This window comes from Neomonachus schauinslandi, chromosome 5 (assembly GCF_002201575.2).
Source record: "Neomonachus schauinslandi chromosome 5, ASM220157v2, whole genome shotgun sequence".
NCBI classification, from domain to species: Eukaryota; Metazoa; Chordata; class Mammalia; order Carnivora; family Phocidae; genus Neomonachus; species Neomonachus schauinslandi.
Window position 1 is genome coordinate 47,078,991 of NC_058407.1, and position 19,468 is coordinate 47,098,458.

Sequence of the window (19,468 nt, forward strand, 5' to 3'; positions counted from 1 at the left end):
GAGCCGGATGTAAGGCCCGATCCCAGGACCCTGGGATCATGACCTGAGCCGAAGGTAGACGCTTAACGACTGAGCCACCCAGGTGCCCCTGTCCGACTCTTGATTTCAGCTCAGGTCATGATCTCAGGGTCATGAGATGGAGCCTTCTGATGGGCTCCACACTCTGTGGGAAGAGTACTTGAGATTCTCTCTCTCCCTCTTCCTCTGACCCTTTCCTGCTCTCTCTCTCTCTCTCTCTCTCGCTTTCTCTCTCTCTCTGCTCTCTCTCTCTCCACTCTCTCTCTGTCTCTAAAATAAATAAATAAGTCTTTTTAAATAACAAATAAGTTAAAAATTTGTTAAGGAATTTAGACAATTCTCCCTGATCTTCTGATGCATAATAGTTCTACTTCCTCATCTGCAGGCAATGTTAACTAGGGCTGATAATCTACGCTACTTGAGGTTACCCAACAACCAATGTACCAGAGTAGAGGGCTCATCTCCTCCTTAGAGAGAAGATGTATAACTATGGCAACTCTGCATCACTCAAAACAAAGTATAACAGATGAAGAAATAGGTGAAGAATTTATCTCACTCAAAGCAACCTTGATTACAGAAATAAAACTGGATGCAATATAATCCTGTCAGCACTCTTAAAAACTGCTTTACCAAAAGGAGGGAAAAAATATATATCTTGCTGGAATTCCCGGTTAGGGTCTAAATCTCAAATGGCTACATGCACCAGAAATATTTAGTAAAGAATCTAAGTGCCAAAATCATTGAATCCAAAAGGCAGTTAAAAAACGGGGGGAAGGGGAAGGACAAAGTCATGGACAATAAGTTTCAAATGGCAAAATAACAAACTTTTGAGATACTATTTTTCTAACAGAATTCTTCTCTTTATCTCTTAAATTCCAAGTAACATTGAACACAGTAGTCCCTCAACTAAAACTCAAGAAATTAAAAGAAGCAGTTCAAACTCTAAAGCTAATTTTTAAATGTTGCTATTTAATATGATTTTTGGTTTTGCTACTAGATGAAAAAAACAGATAATAGAGCTGCTAATTCTAATCTAATGCCCTCCTTCCTCCTATGCTTTAAGTTTCTTACAGTCTGACTGTTCAATTATAAAACTAGAAAATTAGGGGAAAAAATCTTGAAGGGGGATGGTGTATATAACATGGTAATATTTAGGGAGAGGATCACATTTATTTTTTGTAAAATAAGAAATCCTTCTATTGGGTCTCTTGTTAACAACACTGACTTGCATCTAAGCACACAGCTATATTGCTATGAACCATTCTAAATTAACAGACTTAATGATCTGTTTAAAACAAAACAAAACAAAACAGAAAATCAAACTAAATAGCACAAAGGTTTGTTGTCATAACCAATTAGTCTAATAAGGTCTAGAATACATCTAGTAAATGAAAGGTGCTAGCTGGCATATCAAAAAATCCACACATTCCTTGGCCAGATTCAAATGTTCAGACTAATGCAAACAACAAACTCATAAAATAAAGATATACTTAAGAAAACAGGAGGTAAAAAGTGCCTCAGCATTATTATGTGGAGTTTACGTATCTTGACATTTACAAAGAAAAAGGACAAGAATATTATCAATTGACAATTTTCATTTTTATTCTATATTTATTACTAAACTATTCATTATGTTCAAGAGTGTCTGAGATACTTGATACACTCAAAGAGTACTGCTTTAAAAAAAAGTACTGCTAATCGTAATATTAATTATAATCAAATCAAAGTCAGGGATTAACAACTACACAAATGAATATTTAAATTCATATCAGTGGTTCCAATCCTGAGTCAAGGACCACCTAACGTAAAACTGAGAGTTCCTTAAGCTATTTTCAAGATTTAAAAATAGCCTAATAGTCTCATATACTATCTGAAATACAGCTTCCTATGCTAACTAAAACAATTAAATTTCTTTTTGGAGGGCTGGAATTAAAACTCAATGTGGTAACACCAATTATCTCATAGTGATCAGAAGCCCTGGTTGTAGTGATAAAAATAGAAAACCCAATGAATTATTGTGTAATACATGTATTTTATTTTGTGGCAAACGTTTTTGGATTCTAACATCTGGAAATTAATGGACAGAGAGTATTTTAGGTTTTTCTTTTTTTTTTTTTTTTTTTTACTGTTCTAAAAAAGCAAAATGCAGGGCGCCTGGGTGGCTCAGTTGGTTAAGCGACTGCCTTTGGCTCAGGTCATGATCCTGGAGTCCCTGGGTCGAGTCCTGCATCGGGCTCCCTGCTCGGCGGGGAGTCTGCTTCTCCCTCTGACCCTCCCCCCTCTCATGTGCTCTCTGTCTCTCTCATTCTCTCTGTCTCAAATAAATAAATAAAATCTTTAAAAAAAATAAAAATAAAAAAGCAAAATGCAAACTAAAAATACATACCAGACTCTAAAAGGTGACAAAACATTTATCAGGAAAAGGTTTATGTGTTCTGGGTGAGCACAGAAAGACACCTATGAATTATAAGAAAATATCCTTTTCTTTAAATCCTAATGGCTCAACTGATGCTTCAGGAAATAACAAGTAATGACATGGATAAATATGACTGGTCTGATCCCAAACTATGAAGGAAATTTAATAGGAGGAAAAGCAAAGTTTATGTCTGTGTTCTCCACTCCATTTTTCCCCTTTAAGTTTTTTATTTCACAATTTCCTCAGCAGTTACAGCACTGCAAGATTTTAGCCATACTTCTCACATATATACATCCAATATAAAATAAATGATTATAAGCCTAATTTTCACCTGGGTATGCGCTCTCATTTTTTTTTACAGAGTTAGTACAAAACAAATACTAAAGTGCAAAATAAAACTAGGACCTGCGATGTGGAGTAACTACAAAAACACTATCCCCAAGCATGACCTGAAGACCACTCAAGTGTACTCGCTGAACTGGCTAAATCAGATGACCTGAAAGGCATTGGGCACCTGCACAGCAGGTATGAGGACGTGCTATGTTTGAACCTATACGTGGGTCAGGTACAAATCCTGGACTCTATCACTTATTATCTGTCTGACCTCGGGAATGTTACTCAACTCTCTGAGGCCTCAGCTTTCTCATCTATAAAATGGAAGTAAGGGGCACCTGGGTGGCACAGTTGGTTAAGCGTCTGCCTTCGGCTCAGGTCATGATCCCAGGGTCCTGGGATCGAGCCCCGCATCAGGCTCCCTGCTCCACGGGAAGCCTGCTTCTCCCTCTGCCCCTCCGCTCATGTTCTCTCTACGCCCCCCAAATAACTAAATAAACAAAATATTTTTTAAAAAAATAAAATAAAATGGAAGTAAGAATAATAATTCACTAGAAACTCTTTTAACAGGCCTCTATTTCATCGTAACTTACAGAAATAAAGCTCTCCAATCCCTCCAAAAATCACTCCCTGATGCCCACCACGGGCTGACCACTTGCACCTGTAGAATCTTCTAAGTAGACCACTTTCTTAGTATGTCCCCACCCTTCCACTCTCACCCAATGAGCTGGACACTTAACAAGAGCCAGCTGTTTCTGACAGGTTATGGGTGTGAAAGGCGTTGTTTTCTCTGAAAATTATGTTGAGAAGTTTAACAAGATTCAAAGGCTAATTATTTTTTAAAAAGTTATTATGGAATTAGGTGTATGTAAAACATCTTTAGAAGAATAAGGAAAAAGGCATAAAACCATAGAAAGATTTTATAGAACACACTGAAAAATACCTTAAATTCTCTCTTCTGTAGGAAAGGGATACTGTTAGGATATCCAATAGATAATGCCTCCTGGGTGCAGATTATGCTAAAAAGACAATCCAGATATTTTTTTAAAGATTTATTTATGTATTTTAGAGAAAGAGAGAGAGCAAGCAGGGGTAAGGGGGAGAGGGGGAGAGGGAGAGAGGGAAACTTAAGAAGACTCCACACTGAGTGCAGAGCACAACATGGGGCTTGATCTCAGGACCCCGAGATCATGACCTGAGTCAAATCCAAGAGTCAGATGCTCAACCAACTACGCCACCCAGGTACTCCTAGACAATCCAGATTTCTAATCAAAGGACCCATCCACAAAGAAAAACACTGACGCCGTAGAGGAAAAAAAAAAACGGTGAAGGAATGTAGTGTATATTCAAGGTAATATTACAAATAATGTATCATTTTTTTATGATTCCCTGCTAACCAATTTTCTCAATTATCTACTCCACATCACATATGAGATCTTCATATCTAGCTACCCCCAAAAAAATTTATGGGAAAATTGTGAAGACTAAATAAAGTACTTGCACAGTGCATGGCACTTAGTAACATTCAACTAAAAACTTCTGCTTTACTTTAAGGGTTTTGTTATTACCCTGATGGTCTACTGCTCTAAGAATATAATATTGCTGTCTTCTAAAACATCCAGAAAAGTAAAAGGTGTACAACTTCCTTGTATCATGATTTTTTTTATATTCATGCACATTATATATACCCCATACATTATTGGTCATATTAACTTCTGTGGTGGCCATCAAAAAAGTGAAGACATTTAATACTAATGAATGCCCCAGGAGACTGTACAGAGTCCCCAGGATTATACTTAACCACAAGGATAACATCACAATAATGCATTAACACGTCTGCATGACCATGCACTTAAAGCTGACAAGAACATAGGAAAAATGATTGAGGTACCAGTGTGGTACCATTGGAGGGGGCGGCCATTCTCTGATGAGGGAACAGATGGGGAAAAGGTCAAGGATCCAGACCGAGGACAGTAACTAAGAGATAATGGCAGAGACCAAAGAGAAGCATGCAGAAACTGGCAATCATTTGGCAGGTAACAAACCTGCCAACTAAGGAGGCTACAGTTAAGGTAAAGAGAAAGATCTGGTGATTCAACCTCTTGCTCAGAACTGTTGAACACTAACAGAGATATTAAAATGCTTTTCTAAATTACTTAAAAGCAAAATCACATTTTTAGAAGTTCATGTCATTCTGACATTACAATCAATTTTCCTCTTCAAGGAAAAAAAATGTTACATAAAGAACAGCACTCTAAAATTAGAACAATGAAGTACCTTTTTTACTTTATTCAGTTGTGGGGGAGGGTCAGGGAAGTAACACTAATATTCGATTTAAGAAGGATACAGTGAAACAGTACTAGTAATACTATCCTCTTGAGAAGCAATTTGACCAAATGTTTCAAGACTAATAAACCTTCATATCCTTTGGCCCAGTATCACACATCCGGGAATCTGCCCTAAGGAAATAACTAAAAATATGAAGAAATCTATACGCTCAAAGGTGTTTTCTGCAACATTTCTTATAATAGTGAAAAGTACGATGATAACAGAAAATATTTAATATAACATTGTTAAAAAAAGCAAACAAAATTGAGCATATACTAAAAATATGACATAAAACATCATATGAAAAAGGCTGAAAAAAACTCCAAACTGATGACTATTAGAATGGTGGTTTCAAAATGTTTTCTTCCATTGTCTAACATTTCTGAAATGTTATTTTACTTTTAGAATTAAAACAAATTATATTTTTTAAATATGTACCTCAAAAGATTACATACTGTATTATTTCATTCACACATTATTCTCATAATGGCAAAACTAGTGTTGGGTAGGGTTGTGAATACATAAAGGTAGCACTAGGGAATTCTGTGGTAATGGAACAGTTCTGAATCTTGATTATGGTAGTTACACAAAAGTATACATGGGCTAAAACTGTACAGAACTATACACATACACAGAAATGCAGATTTTAAAAAAAAATGGTGAGATCTGTACATGGTCTGTAGTCTAGTCTGTAGTCTAGTTAACAGTAATGTACCAATTTCAACTTCCTGGTTTTCATACTGTATGACAGCTACATAAGATGTCACTATTGGGGAAACTGAGTGAGGAATATATAGGACACTACGATTTTTGCAACTTCCTATGAGTCTCTACCTCAAAATAAAAGTTTTTTTAAAAAAATACATATGCTTGCAAATATATTATGCTTTTTTTGAGGGGGTGGGAGATGGAGGAATGTAAAATGAGCCATGAGATATAGAACTTCCAAGACACTACTACATATTAACTATGCACAAAACCACATATGAGGCAAATAGCAGTCTTTAGATTGAACCATAACTTACTTAGGTCAGGCTTTAATAAAAGGCTTCAATTTAAATGGAAGTATCAATTTTCAGAATATGCTTAACTGAATAGTTCTGAATCTCAAACTTTATACTTACATATTCCATTAAGCAATAGCCCTCAGAATCCTCTCTCTTGCCAGAAAAGTCTAAACAGATATAAATATGATTTTCTTACATATATTCAATTTAAATATATAAATGACTAATACAGACAAAGGATATAATAGTTCATGACCTCTAGTCTGTGCTACATGACAGCAACCACATCCATCTTAATCCTCCATTTTAACCTCAATGCCTAGCATGGTTCTTGATACCTACTGGGTTCCCAAGAACTATTTACTGACTCAATCAGTGAATGAATTCATGTTCTAGCCAAGATTCAATGCGCAAGTCCCTCCAGCTTTAACCAAGAACGGGAGATAAAAATTAAGAGGAAAGGGGCGCCTGGGTGGCTCAGCCATTAAGCATCTGCCTTCGGCTCAGGTCATGATCCCAGGGTCCTGGGATCGAGCCCCGCATCGGGCTCCCTGCTCCGCGGGAAGCCTGCTTCTCCCTCTCCCACTCCCCCTGCTTGTGTTCCCTCTCTCGCTGTGTCTCTCTCTGTCAAATAAATAAATAAAATCTTTAAAAAAAAAAAAAGTAGGAGGAAAGAGGAAAATAGGCATGAATTTGGCTAGGGCCCAGCTTCTACCCATTCACCAGGTCAAAAGATTACATTAACCAACACTTCATCCTACTTTATCAATACAAAAAGTGACCTTAGGAAAACCTTGAATCATTTCCTCTGTTCACCTAAGTCTTAAAAGAATTGTTTAATAATTAGAAAAAGAATTGAACTAATATCAGAAAATCCACCTCACTAATCTTTATCACCTAATGTTTTCAAGGAAACCAAATTTTCTTTGCTATAGGCAAATACATCAATTTTTTATCTGAAAAATCTTAGCTAGAGTTATGCAAAGCATCAAAAACCCCTTCCACACAAGCTCTAAGCTCTCAATGATCATATGTACATAATTATACATTATATATATATGTATATATAAACATAAAATACATAAATAACACAATTACAATAGAACTACTACCTTATAAGACACCTGTCAGACAGCAACTCATGTCTATGTTGCTGGGTTTTTTTAAAGATTTTATTTATTTATTTGACAGAGAGAGAGAGCACAAGCAGAGGGGAGTGGCAGACAGAGGAAGAGGGAGAAGCAGGCTCCCAACTGAGCAGGGAGCCTGACATGGGGCTTGATCCCAGGACCCTGGAGTCATGACCTGAGCCGAAGGCAGACGCTTAACCAACTGAGCCACCCAGGCACCCTTATGTTACATTTATTCATTCAAAAGTCCAAGGTACGGGCGCCTGGGTGGCTCAGTTGGTTAAGCGACTGCCTTCGGCTCAGGCCATGATCCTGGAGTCCCGGGATCGAGTCCCGCATCTGGCTCCCTGCTCGATAGGGAGTCTGCTTCTCCCTCTGACCCTCCCCCCTCTCATGCTCTCTGTCTCTCACTCTCTCTCTCTCAAATAAATAAATGAAATCTTTAAAAAAAAAAAAAAAGTCCAAGGTACTGAGAGTGTACAGACCATGCCCTTAGATTACACTCTATCTAGTAACCTAAAAGGCAAGCATAGCTAGTAAAAAGAATCATAAGAAAACCAGGGTTTGAATTCCAATGCCACCTCTTTTTTTTTTTTTTAAAGATTTTTGTTTATTTATATGACAGAGCGAGAGAGAGCACATGAGAGAGGGGAGGGTCAGAGGGAGAAGCAGACTCCCCACCAAGCAGGGAGCCCGATGCGGGACTTGATCCCGGGACTCCAGGATCATGACCTGAGCTGAAGGCAGTCGCTTAACCAACTGAGCCACCCAGGCGCCCCCCAATGCCACCTCTTATTAGCTATGTCTCTTGAGTCTTTATTTCCAGAACTTTAAAATAAAATCATAAAATATAAAAATGCTTGGCAAACTAGAAGGCCCCACACAAATGTAAGGTATAGTACTGTACTTAGTTTTTCATCAAGAAAAAATAAAACACTAGGATACCTCCCTACAGGTTATTTATTAGTTGTAAGGGGAAAAAGAGTAACTATACAGTAAATAAACCAGATTAACACCTTGAGCAAAATTTAAGAAAACAGGATACTAACCTCCAGGGGTTTATTTATAAGCTCCAACCTATACAATTTTAAAGTACTATTAAAAATCACTCTGCAAAATTAATACAGCAAAACAAACAGCAGAATCATATCTGCAAAGACTTCAGATATTGGAATTATCAGAGACAAAGTATAAAATAAGTACATTTAATAGATTTTTAAGAAATAAAAGATAGCTTGAGAACACGACCAAGAAAAAAGTGTAAGACTACCAAAAAATAATAAAAATAAAGCAGTCTTAAAAAGGAACTACATGAAACTTCTAAAAATGAAAATAGTAAATAAAATTTTTTTTTAAAGATTTTATTTTTATTTATTTGACAGAGAGAGACACAGCAAGAGAGGGAACACAAGCAGGGGGAGTGGGAGAGGGAGAAGCAGGCTTCCCGCCGAGCAGGGAGCTCGATGCGGGGCTCAATCCCAGAACCCTGGGATCGTGACCTGAGCCGAAGGCAGACGCTTAACGACTGAGCCACCCAGGTGCCCCTAAAATTTTTAAAAACTCAATGAACATGCTACAACATGGATGAACCCTGAAGACATTATGCTAAGTGAAATAAGCCAGACACAGAAGGACAAATAGTATATAATCCACTTACATGAGGTACCTAGAATAGTCAAATTCATAGAAAAAGAACGTAACATAGTTCTTGCCAGGGGCTGGGTGGAGGGGACAATGGGAAATGATTGTTTAATGGGCACATATGGGGAGTGGAGAGTGGTGATAGTGAATGTACTTAACGTCACTGAACTGAACACTTTCAAGTGGTTTAAAGTGAATTCTACTTATGTATATTTTACTATAAAAATGAATATAATAGTTACAACAAAGTGGAAAAATTTTTTTAAATTCAATAAACTAATTGAAACACAGCTCAAGCAAGAATTAGTTAACCGAGGGGCACCTGGGTGGCTCAGTCGGTTAAGTGTCTGTCTGCCTTCCGCTCAGGTCATGATCCCGGGGTCCTGGGATGGAGCCCCGCGTCAGGCTCCCTGCTCAGCGGGAAGCGTGCTTCTCCCTCTCCCACTCCCCCTGCTTGTGTTCCCTCTCTAGCTGTGTCTCTCTCTGTCAAATAAATAAATAAAACCTTAAAAAAAAAAAAAAGAATTAGCTAACTGGAGGAAAGGATCTAATTATCCAGAACACAACACAGAAAGGTAAAAAAAAAATGGAAAATATGAAGACAGATTAAGAGGCATGGAGGGTAGAGTAAGAAGACCTACTTCAAATACAAGTTCAGATAAAAAATATAGAAGGTAAAATTTGAGGAGAAAATGGCCAAAAGTTCTCCAAAACTGTTGAAAGACACCAATCGTCAGATTCCATGGCCTAGTGAATTCCAAGCATGATAAATAAAAAGAAATCAACTTCTAGACATATCAAAATGAAAGTGTGGAACACAGATTCTTTTTTTCTTTCTTTCTTTTTTTTTATTTGACAGAGAGATAGCACAAGTAGGCAGAGCAGCAGGCAGTGGGAGAGGGAGAAGCAGGCTCTCTGCTGAGCAGGGAGCCCAATGCAGGGCTCGATCCCAGGAGCCTGGGATCATGACCTGAGCCGAAGGCAGACGCTTAACCGACTGAGCCACCCAGGCGCCCCTGGAAAACAGATTCTAAATATTCTAAATATTTATATAATAAAAGAATGACAATTAGATGGATCACAGAGTTTTCAACAGCAATAAAAGCCAGAAGAGAATGGAATAAAGATCTATAAGGAACAAAGGAAAAAAATAACTGCTAACATAGAATGCATACTTAGAAAAACCTATCTTCAGGAATGAGACTTAGATAAAGATATTTTCAAACAAATGAAAAGTTTTCCAACAAAAGACCCTCACTAAAGAAAATTCTAAAGGATATATTTCAGGCAGAGAGAAAATGATCTTAGATCCCAAACAAGAGGTCTGAGATGCAAATGAAAATGATGAGCAAAGACACTTGTAAATGCAGAGGCAAATTAAAGCAACAGTGTTTAAAACGGTAATAATATCTAATTTGTTGGGATTGAGGGAAAACAAAAATAAAGGAAAACTACATAAAGTTTAACTTCCAAACTGGAAGAGAGAAGGAAATGAAATTTTCTTTAATTCGTGAAAATTAAAAGGAAAAGGGAATGATTAACAACAAAATTGAGATGGTGGTTTCTTAGAAGGAAGCATGTCAGAGAACAAACACAAGTTGTAAGGAGCATAAACTGACTTCAAAGATACTGGCAATGTTCTAGATTTCAAGCTAGTTGGTGGTAATTCATTTTACAATTGTTTAAATTGTACATTCAGTATACTGTATGCTTTTGTAATAAAAGTAAAATTTTAAAATCAACATAAGAAAAAAATCAAATAGTGATCACTCTCTAAAAATCTAGAATACTTAACAAACTTTGGTCTTAAAAATTGAAACAATAGGGGCACCTAGGTGGAGCGGTCGGTTAAACCTCTGACTCTTGGTTTTGGCTCAGGGTGGTGAGATCAAGCCTCGCGTGGGGCTGCACAAGCATGGAGTCTGTTTAGAGTTTCTCTCTCCCTCTCCCCCCAACATGTGCATACCAGCACGCACGTGCTCTCTCTCTCAAATAAGTAAATATTTTTTAAAAATTGAAACAATAAAAATATTATTTCATTTAAGAAATACTTATCGAGGGCCTAATTTTGCCTATAACTGAGCTGAGGGGTGGCATGAAGATTTCTAATCTCCCTTCTCCGCGTCTTCCTAACCCTTGAGAGCAGCACCGTCTAGTACAGTACAGTACTCACTGGCCATAAGTGGGACTATTCACATTTAAATTAACTAAAACCAAGTAAAATTTCAAATTTAGTTCCTCTGTAACACCAGACACATTTTAAGTGCTCAGTAGCCATATGAGGGCCACTAGATTGAATAGCACAAATATAGAACATTTCCATTATTACAGAAAGTTCAATTAGACACTGCTGCTGTGTTTTTTATAACACTAGAAATATATTGATAATTGAATAATCTTAAATACAAAAGAACACCTTAAAATTGATTAAATCTCCTTTTAAAGGCATTTTATTTCTATGAAACTGCAGCTCCTTGGTAGTATTCAAAACAGTTTGCTGTTTGTTAAAAACATATAAAAGTGTCAATAATTGTCCACCATCCTGTGTCCCACCAAAAACCATCAGAACACAGCATTTTTTTTAATGAGCCAAAATTAAACAGTTAAGCACAGTGCCACTGAACTGTAATACAAGCCATGTCATAGAGATACGAAAATCCACAGGATGAACGTATTGCCCCTTCTTGGGGGCACCAATTTTAGTTGACTTTAAAACACTGTTTTACATCTACATAAAATAGCAAAACATGAAATTCATGTGATTTTTAAAAATAAAACCCTATAGGAATCATGAAATTTTCTACTTATAGCAGGACACTTTGGGCTACCTCTCCAGACTTACGAGCGTACCATTCATTTCTGCCAAGAGGAGTATTTTGGAGGAAAAATGTAAGCATTGTTAAAATAAATGAATTCTATATGATTCTTTTATTTACCAGAAACAATGATATACAACAAAACTCTGTAAAACAATAACATCCTTAGTATCTAAAGCAGCAAACCTCCAGTCGCCTTTAAAATTAAAAGACAGAGGGCCTAAACTACTTCAGCCTAATCTGAAATTTTGCTTTAGGCATTCTAACACATATTCAGTATTTCTATAGCACTCCCAATTTTTAAAATTACCTAACCAAAAACACTAAAAGGAAACAAATGTTAAGCCTTACTTTAACAGTCATTTAGGCTAGGTCTGCACCTTAAATTTTCTGCACCACCCCCCCCCAACGCTGCTAAGTGGACGAGGGAGTCAAAATGCTTCTCATCTAGACAACTGAATGCAATTTCAATAGCGCTTATGCTAATAATTGGTTTATGCCCCCAGGAGGACTTCTGTGGCTCCACTTACATAACCCATTATGCAAAGTGCTGAACTATTCTTTCTCTAGAAAGCATTTTGAATACTGATATTTGTACAAGGTTTACTTGCTTTATTAAATAAAAAAGCTTTTCTTGCTCTAGCTTCAAAGATCTTCCCTGCAGAAGAGGTGAAAAGGAAAGCCAGTTTCTACTACTTCACTATGTCAAAGGCCAGTTATTTATCTTGTTGGCTAATCAACAGAGTAATGACTTACAGCAGCACCCCCAGGCAGTCTCCCCTGCCCCCCCCCCCCCCAGTTCACCAGTTTCCTCTTGGGACTCTGGTTGAGAAATACAGCCTTAAATAATTTGAAGCAACTTGTTTGTACTGAAAATAATCTGAACTGCTCCTTGAAAGTCTTAATGTAAAACATGACAACATTAAATTAATTCAGCAGTGGTGAGAATCAAAATACAGTTCCTATAGGGTAACAGAAGGGTAGAATGTACCCTCAAACCTAACTTGACTATGTATAACATATTAGATGAGTAATCTCCCCCAATTCCCTGGTTCTGTTTAAGCCAAGATTTTCAGAATTCACAGAACCATCATCTTAAAAACAAAACTGGGGGACCAGCACAGAGTTGCCAACTTTTATTTTGCCAAGAACATTTAAAAAGAAAATAACTACCAATTACCACCACCATTATTTCATAAAATAACTAATATGCTTACATCAAAAATGGTAAAAGACAGTTTTAGAAAAAAATATTATCTTTTAAATTCAACAGAGTTAGCTTTATGAAAAGCTAACTCATTCTCATTTCAGACAAGTGAAAACTCTGTCATGGACTGACACCTCTCCATAGTCCAGCATTGGGGAACCACAGGTCTAAGCAGCTAACTCCCACTTGGAAAAAGAAAACAACAGTAGGACATGCCCAAACCAAATATTAACCTATTCAATAATGAGGAAGTAGATGCTTGAAGAGGTTTAGGGACTCTCCCAACATCTCGGACAAAGAATTTTGACACAGGTCTGTCTAATCCCAGAGTCAGAATGACTAACCATTATGCTAAGTTTCCTCTAATATTCTTTCAGTGGTATAAAGATCCATCCTAATCCAGTCACCTTTGTGACCAATGACAACTGAGGAATTTCCAAGACAGCTGGCTAGAGGTGTACTTCCCTGGCCATCACTCAGACCCAAGCTAAATGGAACTCCTGACCTTTGCCTCATTAATACCAGGCTCACTGCAACTAAGCCAACCAGCCCAGACAAAGCACACACAAAACCCCCTGCCTCCAACAAGACTGACGCAGGACTCTCAGGACATTCCCAAGAGCCTGTGATATAGTAAAAAACATATTTCTCAGAAACAAAAGGAATGTATTAATTCTCAAGAAGGAAATAAACACTTCCCTGGTAACTCAGTCTAAAAATAATAAACCTGCCCTCAAAAAGTTACAACTCTCAGCCTCATTCTGCAAACTATTACACATTAATACACAGGTTCCCCATATTTAAATATCAAACAGAAAACTACATGAAATTCCATAAGTCTATAGTCCTTAGTTTCTAAATAAAAATATGTAGTTTTTATATATGTATCATTACATGATGGAAAAAAGTAGCTTATCGTTCCATCCCTCTAGGATAATCAAAACATTAAAGACAAAACTACCTGTGTTAATCAAAAGTACTTATAAAAGAGAGTTGGAAGAAAAGTATGTAATTAAATACCATTTTCCATGAAAGGCACTATTAGCAGCCAGTAGGAATAGGAGACAAAAATTATATTTGGATATTCAAAGGCTTTTGATATTAAAACCAAAATTGAAAGTCATAAATATGAATAAATAGAATACCTATCAGAGATCTGCTTCCAAATCCTCACGTATCACTTGCCAACAAATGCCCAAAAGAAACGACTAAACAGCTCTTAAGTAACTAAAGCCTAACACTCTGGAACCAGTGAGTCTGAAATAGTTCATCCTCCATGAAATGGGGTAATGACAGCGTAATATCCTTGCCTGCAAAGGCAAGAAAATTTTATTTCCCAACTGGATTTTCAATGATCGGATTCTTTGTACTCCATCTGAATCTGCGATGGGAGGGAGCAGAATACAGTACAGACTATCTCTTCCTTCTGTTTTAAACAGATGCCATCTAAAATAAAGGTTCATTTTTCTCTTTCCTTGTAAACTCCGTCTCAGCTCTTTCATCTCTTTATACAGATTCAACCAGTACATCCATTTGTATCACTCTCTACACCCATGTTTAATATATGCCTAGTACTGACCTCTCTCATGGACTACAAACCCGTATTTCCAAAAGCCTCTGGGCAATTCCAGTGTTTTGCAAGTATATAAAAAACTCAACATATTCAAAACTGATATTATGCACCTCCTTGCCTATATTTCTAGTAATAGTACTACCATCACCATCACCTACACTTAAAATGAATGTAATTTTCAACTTCCAGTTTCTCCAAACCTTTCCCAACAATCCCTCCTCCACCCACTCTAGCTCAATGCCACTGCCCTTGCCCTGTGTGGATACTATACTGAAAACTGGCTTTCTACAACAAATCATTTCACATACTACACTATTAGACCTAGTAGTTTCTCAATACCTCCTAAATGTTGAACTCCTAAATACAGCATTTAAACATGCTCCTCAATCCAGACCCACTTAAAATTTCAAACCTCATCTCTTATTTCCAAAAATGAACCCTATATTCTAAGAAACCTGTCCACTAACTTTTCTGTGTATACAGTGAACTTTCCCACCTCCACCCTTGTGCTTACATCACTCCCTTTATTTGAAAAGCCTTCATCCACCTACTCCCAACCCCTAAATTCTTGTTTTAGAAAAGTCTTACCCTCTGCAATGTGAAACTCAGGTTACCAGTTTATTGAGAGGTAGCATGATATCGTGGAAATGCACAGGCTTTGGCACCAGGTGGACCTGGATTCAGACTGAGGCTCAGCTACTTAATATACTTGAGCATTGCCCTCCTTATTTATTAAGAAAGATGCTTCTATGTTGTTGTGAAGCTTAGAAAATGTATGGAAAGCAACTAGCACAGAGCATGATGCTAAGTGCTCAATAGCTTCAGAGTATTTTTTACCTCCACCACCTTCCACTTTTTAGCTGATTACTCCAGTTAAAAATGAACCCATTTTCCTTTCATATAACTCCAAACTTTAGGTCAAACCACTCACACAGTAAGTATTTACATATTTTTATGTAAATATCTTACATCCCCTTCTAGATTTCAAATTCCTAAAGACCAAATACTTAATCTTTGTACCGTATAATGCCTAACAGTGCTTTTCATGAAACACACAACGCCCACCTACAATGAAAAAACTTTGTAATACGCCTAAGCAATACAATTTACCTCTTCCTGATTTCTGATACACCTTAGAAAATTATTGCCAAAACATGAATTTTAACGTTATGGCTGTATATTTGTTCCTACACGGTTGCCCAACATAGCTTGATGCCTAACACAGCAAAAATTCAGTACCCACTGACTTGAATAATACAATAAAATTTACAATGCAAATATTCAGTATCTATTGAATGGACTTGAACATAATAAAATTTACAGTGCCTAAGGGTACCTGAAATTCCCCGATTACCTTTTTCTGCTCTTACAATTCTTGAAATATTTCCCTTCAAAACACATTAGCTATCATACTCTATGTATGGATCCATAATCATATCTAACTGACTCCTTTTGCAGATTGTCTCGATTCAAAATTCCAATCATAAGCTCTAAACAATTAAGTACTTCAAACAGCTAAGAATCTACAGTTTCCATCTAAATCTAAAAGGTGGGCAACTAATCTTCCCTCCACAATTTTTTCCAGAGACTTTAAAAATCAACCACCCTTTGACCACAGTCAGTAAAGGAATAAAAGAAACAATTTTTAAGAAGTCATCCACCCTTTGCCTGCTGAAAATCAACAACACTGAAATAAATTTTCTTTTGCAAAGGAGAGCTCACTTACCACTGAACTTACCACTTCAGTCTATTTTCCCTAATGCATGACATTACCTCCCCTTCCAGTAGTGGGAGGAGATAGAATGAGGTAAGTACCCAAAAAACTACAGTATAAGTCCTAATATAAGCACAAAATGAGAAATGCAGTTACGTGCCACTGGTTTCACAAAGGTGGTCTGTATATACGACAGTCACAACCTGCAGTAACCGCACTCTCTTGTGATCATAATTTAAAAATCACTATTAAATGTGGAAAGCCCTTATCGCCTACAAACCTTCCAGCAGCGTACTACCTGAAATCTGTTCACTAAAAAAACTACCTACATCACTTTCTCCTCTAGGAAATTCTCAATTTATCCGAGGTAAACACTTCAAAATATAGGTTCACACACACACACATACACACACACACACACACACACACCACCTCTGTCCACCTGTGTGAACCTCTGCATTGCAGCACAACTCTAACAGTATAGGGAACCTCTAAGGAGTTACTGTGAAAATTTTTTCTTTAAAAGTTAAGGAAAATGACAGGTCCAAATATGAAGGTATACAAACTTCGGAGAAGAGGGGGTACAAATAATTCTCCAACCCTCTGTAATCAATTCGTGCAATAACCGCAGAATGAACTCGCCATTCAACTGTGACTTCAGATGGCCACCAGAATTAGGAGTGCATATTACAGAATGGCATCCTTTTTTTAGGTCTGCAAGAAAATAAGGGAACTTAACTACTGATTTTCCTCAAGCAAGCTGTTTTTCTAAATGACTTCAGCAACAGCTTGAGCAAGCTTTCCAGTGAGTAAAGATCATGGGAGGCACGCCGGTGCCACACTGATCTACGTATCCAGAACCGGTCCTGAGCGCAGTCCAAATCGATCCCCGGGCAACCCCTAGGCGGGTCTGGATGAAAAGCTTTGCAAAAGATCCCCGGCATCTACACACGCATCGCCCAGCCCTGGGACTGAGAAGACGACACCCCTGGGACCCGGGCTAATTACTGACCCGAGGACAGACCCGGAGGACGCGAAAGTCGGGAACTGGAGCCCAAGATTGAGTCTGGTGTCCAGGTTCCCAACCCCAGGTCGACAGAGAAAACCAAATCCGGGAAGCAACGCGAAGATTTGGGGGAGCAGAAAAGAGGAGGTCGGACTGACCGAGGCCCAGCCCATCCCCACTCTCAAGTCCCAACGGCTACAACAGCTCCAGGAACCCCCTCCCCGGCTCCGCCCCGCCCACCCCAAGGCCCCGCCGCCCGCTCCTTCCCGCCCCGCGGACTCTGCGAGGACGTCGGCGGTAGACAAGCCCCTTCCCCGCACCCCGACAGCCGAGCCCGCAGCGTAAAGCGGGCAGCGGGGGCCCGAGAGCACAAGCCCTGACGCGGCCCGCGGCCGTCCGGGTGTGCTCCTCCGGCCACTCACCGTCGGCCTGGGCGCTGGGAGGAGGCAGGCGCGGGTCGGCGGCCGCGGACCCCCGGGCTCCAACCCGGGCAGTAGCCCCTACTCGGAGCCGATCGAGGCTCAGCAGCTGTGCCTACAAGGCCTCTCTCCGGCCCGAACCTTGGAAAAGCACTTCCGGGGAAGCGGGGGAGGGAAGCGTTTTGGCACCGGAACTGCTCGCGGGCGGGCGCTGCCAGGGCCTCCCAGGCGGGGCGGGGCGGGGCGGGGCCTCTCCCGCTGAGCGCCGTAAAGCCGCCCCCAGACTCGTCACTAACCCTTTCTGCCCCGAGGCCTCTCGGATCTCCAGGCAACGGCTGCGTCCCTTACTGCTCTTCCAGTTAGTCCGCTCCAGCCACCTAATTTTACGGACCAGGAAACCGAGGATCGGAGAATTTGGGTGCAAGGGTCCGGCGTATACAGCCGGCCTCCCGCCTCTCCAGTATGCTCTCCATTCCAGTCCGCCTCCTTTAAAAATAGAGATAGTTGACATTTACTGAACGCTTACTGCGCGACAGGCACTGTATTACGCGCTTCGGATGCTTAACTCGGTCAATCATCCCCATACCTCTTGAGGTTGTTATTCTTATCTGTATCTTGCAGAGAAGGAGGCCGGTCAAAGATACCAAACCCAATACCACAAACAGTGGCTCTCGATTTTAACTTGTGTTGTGTGTATAAATCTCATCTAGCCCTAACAAGATTTTTAAGCTCTTTAAGAACAGGAGGCAAATTATATTCCTATACTTGGAATTTGAACAGAAGCCAAGAGCCAGGAGATTCTGGAATCTTATTGCCTGCATCCTGTTATGTACTTTTACTTTTTCACCTTGAGCAAGTTGCTTGACTTCTTTAAGCCTCGGTTTCCTCATTTGCGTGTGTGCGTATACATATACGGACAATCATCTCTGGATTGTGTAGGAATTCAAAATGAACATGCATGATAAACCCTCCAGTGTACTTAGTACCAAGTAGGACTGGATAAAAGTCAACAATTCTCCTCCATCACCATCAAGAGGAACAATTTCTCCTCCTGTGGATCACTCTAGTAGGGGGGCAGTTAGGAAAACTGTGGGTTAGCAATAGGCGATAGAAAAGGTTAAGGAAATAAAGAGTAGAGGGTTTTGCAATAGGAAAATGAAGGTAGGTAAGCCAAAGAATGTCCTGGGGCCAGCCTGGATACTTGTGACACTGGGAGCTAGGACAGTCTGAGGACCCACAGGGTCAGATGCCAAGCAGGAAAAGAAGGGGGGGGGGGATGAGGAAGGAATTCCTCAGCCACAAAATCAGGAAAGCACCGAACATCTGAGGCAGATTCTGTATCTGAGGCCAGATATGGGAGGGAGGATGGGGGGGGGGATCCTCTTAACATGCATACTGTCTGCAAAACAAATTTACAAGCAGCTCTTAAAACTGTGGGGGAGGAAGGTTTTTAAAAATTTTCTAGCAAGAAAGGCAGGAAAATGGAAATGGTTCAAAACCCATTATTATGAATTTAAGATGTAAACAATGCCTTTGCCATTGGCTTTATTTACAGGGCTGTCTTGTTTATTTTATTTTTGTGTTTGCAGAAGTGTTTGTAATTACTTCCCTAATACCCAAATTTAAGCAGCCTTTCGTGCCTCACAGTGTGAAGAAGTGAAAAACAGAGCCTGGATTGGCAGGACTCACTAACTTCTCTTTCCACAGAGAAGCTTAGAAGGATAGTGAGAAGGAATCCTGACCTTGTCAGCCTCCCGCAGGACTCAAATATGCTAGAGGTCTATCACCGAACTAGTTATCTAACTAGTAAATGGCACAGTCAGGATTTGAACGTGTGTCTGTCTCCTCGGATGCTTTTCA

The 19,468-nt window shown here is 39.2% G+C and overlaps 1 long non-coding RNA gene across 1 annotated transcript in view; it reads right to left on the reverse strand.

Annotated features, from left to right (window-relative positions):
• The window catches only part of LOC110570558, a 51,247-nt gene extending 33,510 nt beyond the window's left edge, over positions 1 to 17,737 (reverse strand). The window contains exon 1 of the long non-coding RNA XR_002479733.1: positions 17,612 to 17,737. This is a non-coding gene — a long non-coding RNA (uncharacterized LOC110570558). The remainder of the gene's footprint in view (positions 1 to 17,611) is intronic.
• Positions 17,738 to 19,468: the final 1,731 nt, after the last annotated feature.